Source organism: Euprymna scolopes, chromosome 35 (assembly GCF_053919585.1).
Source record: "Euprymna scolopes isolate OS-2025 chromosome 35, ASM5391958v1, whole genome shotgun sequence".
Lineage (NCBI taxonomy): Eukaryota > Metazoa > Mollusca > Cephalopoda > Sepiida > Sepiolidae > Euprymna > Euprymna scolopes.
The window spans coordinates 36,780,008-36,783,533 of record NC_136516.1 but is presented as its reverse complement, the minus strand read 5'-3'; positions in this window follow the sequence as shown (position 1 = coordinate 36,783,533).

The window sequence follows — 3,526 nt, the reverse complement described above, 5'->3', positions numbered from 1 at the left end:
TGGAATTGTCTTCCGTTTTCCTGCTTTCCGGCTGAGTACAATATGGTTGTGTTCAAGTCTAACGTAAATAAGTTCTTGATGAGCCGTTCCATATGAGTTAACAAATTTGCCCAATTTTCATTACTAATGATTACTATATTGTCCAATTTCTACTGTACACTTTTTAACCCTTATCCTTGAGTGGCCTCTTGGCCTTGATAATGTGGTAATGCCTGTGTAAAAAAAGAAACCTAATTAACTATTTATTTTGCATTATGTATACACTATATATTACAAAAAAAATTTACACTTTACATTTCCTACAATTATTAAACTGACTATGCTTAACTAGTGTTGAAGGGGGAGGGTGACCCCTCTCGTTTACGGAGAGACAGAAATAAGCGTGCTTACCCCATGCGGTCCGGGCGAAAAAGAGATCGATCAAGAAAGGGAATTCTAGAATTGCATTTCTGTGTATCTATCTCTACGCGTATGGCCAACTCACCACCCGGTCATGCTGAAGAGTGTGTTAGCAACGGTGGCACTGAGACACTAGGTCCGAATCCAGTTCGTTCCACAAAAAATCGCTTTCACTTAGAATGTTTCGTCTTTATTGCAAGACTTACTTGTGATGTGAAATAGATTTGTTGTTGTTCTTTTTTCGCACGAAATGAATTTCTTTTTAAATGTTAGAATTTAAAAGATTCAATACTGTTTTTGTTCTTTTTTGGGATGAATATAATCGTTAGAATTCAAAATGTTGGATGAAACTAAACGAGTAATTTTTTCATTTTTATTTATTTATTATTGATTTTTTTAAAATCTTATTATCGATATTGTTTTTTGTCAGGAAAGTAAGTTAATCTGTATCTAAATTCTAGCCCCGTTCTTCTTATATAAGGAAAATACAGGATGTCCAAAAAGGCACTAAAGGGTTTTAAAAAATCTTTCTCATTTTACCATTAACGATTATTTTTTTCCTCTATTTCAGATATTTTTACAATAATATTTTGGAAATTTATCTATACTATTAATAAAATCCTAAATGTTTATTTATTTATTTATGTTTGTGTGTATATACCAATAAAACTTTCCAACGGATGCACCGAATTGAAAAAAAGTCTTTTTTCCCCTGAAAGGTGTGAGTCCTTAGATTGTCCGTAGCTAAATATGGTTCGTAACGAACAACGCAGAGTCACACAAAAAGCCCGAAATAAATGTTTTTGGGCCGTTTCGCGCAATTGTCGAAAAAGTTACCTGCCCATGTCAACGAAATTTAGCACCGTCTGTATACAGTCCCGGTAACATCTTTCTGCATACGGACAGGACATGTGGCGCAATGGATAACGCGTCTGACTACGGATCAGAATATTCCATTTTCGAATCCTGGCAAGTTCGTAATAATTTTAACCATCATTTTATCAAACGTTAACTCATTATCCTTACCCTTAGTTAGGGTATTTTTGTTTTTTCAGTGATTTTGCTTTGTGCATATAGGAATTTTCCATACTCTGAGTTCACAGGGTAAGCGTTGCTGGTAAGACGATGTTGAGTGTACTTGATGTTGAGTGTACTCGATTTTGTGTGTTTGACTCGGCGTTGTGTGTATCGCTAGTAATAATTACAGCATTGAACAACGTACGCTAGTTGCGAAAATTGTTTTACCAAAATCAGGGGTCAATTATTTGAACTCGAAGATATTATCGACGACATTTTCATGTAAAAAATAGCCCAAGTCACAACAAAATTCGAATCTTAAAGAAGGAGTCTATGTTAACAAACCCTAAACTCAGCAAGAATTGAAGGAAAACATCAGAAACGAAATACAGGAGTAAAATCGCAGGCGATTGCTAATTTTTATATCTCTTTTTTGTTCATCTGACATTTTGGTCCTGGATATGACCTTAAACTATATCCAGTGGTGAGGCCCCAGCGGCCTTTGGGGAGTGTGGAGCCACCCTTTAACTGCCATTGCTCCCAGGTCCACTCTGACCCGGAGTGGTAGTACCTGTTAGGGTCCCAACTATGAGTTAAATAGAAACCGACTTGAAAACAACAAATATATTCTATTAAAAAAATTGTCTTCAATCCTTGGATTCGGCATTAAATAACCAGAAAAGGGTTGATATGCCGTAAAACAAAAACAACCAACCAACCAACTAAGCCTTTTTCTTTAATCTGTATTGAGTTTCACACACGTATATTTGATGACAATTATGGCATTGGATAGTATATGCATCTGCATTTGATGTGTGGTTTGCTTTGGTGTTTTTAATGTTTGTTTTAAAGTTTGTGATTTAGTTTGTATTATTGAAATTCCTAGTTTGTTTAGAGTGTTTCAAATCATTGTACTATTGTGGCGAGGTAAAAGATGTCTGTTAGTAAGTGTCTCGTGTATATGATTTTTATTTATTGATTTTGGAAAATATTTGCTGGGTTTTTTTCTTATTATTTAATATAGAATATGTCAGGCACTGTAATGTTTCAAGAGAAACTGTGATGTATTTGAATTTTTCGTGCAGATGTTGTGGACTAGAAAATCTAAATGCACCAAAGAACACAATTATCATGCCTTTTTTTTTGTTATTATGGTATAAATAGAAATATATGTAAATCATTTTTGTGTTTGGTTTCGCGATAAACTTTGAAGGATAGATTATTGTTGGATTTTATTATGAGTGTCTAGAAATGATATTAAGTGAGTGTTTTGTTTTATAAAAAAATCATGGAGGGTTCTTGTTTGGGACGTACCCCCACTTCCTGGAATCATGAACTATTCCATGACGTCACTTCTGTCCATGACGTCACTTCTAGGTAACGATGACCGGTTGACGAAGTCACTCAGAGACGGACACGCGTTGAGTATGGTCGTCACCTACCAGTCCAGCAGTCGAGCGAAGATATTGCTCAGTTTACCTTTCTCATGTATTTTTGACATGTTTATTTAATTGTTACTGTGTTCTTCCTCATCAATTATTCAAATACTCACATTACAACAGTTCTATTTGTTTTTATTATTATTCTCTAGTGTGTTTCCTAAGAAGAAAGATTAAAATGTCGACAATATAACTAAAGTATTCCGTGTTTGGATGTAACGATCAGATTCTAGAAATCTTAAAATTAACACTCTCAGCTAAATCGCCATTCCAAACAGAAGTATTACTTTTATGGGTGATTAAAAAAAACGACGGAACGAAAAGCAATCATTTTAGTATTTAGCTAGATAAATGTATAAAGATTCTTGTAAAAATTAATTTTATTCATTTTTATTCATGAAAACATTTTTCCCCAGTACGCGACACAGAGATTAATAATAAAAAAGTTAATTTTGTTTCAGAAACAAAACATCGACATCAGTTCCGTTGTTGGATTTTGAAAATAATAAACGTCGTTTTTCATATGTACTTTTATATTTATTCGCTAGATAAAAATGAAAAAAAAAAAAAAATTTTCTGTAGAAAGTTGTTTTTATGACGGAATAAAATTTGGGGCACTGGCGTACATTTTGGTGTACATTTTGGCGTACGTTTTGGCGAAATAAAATGGC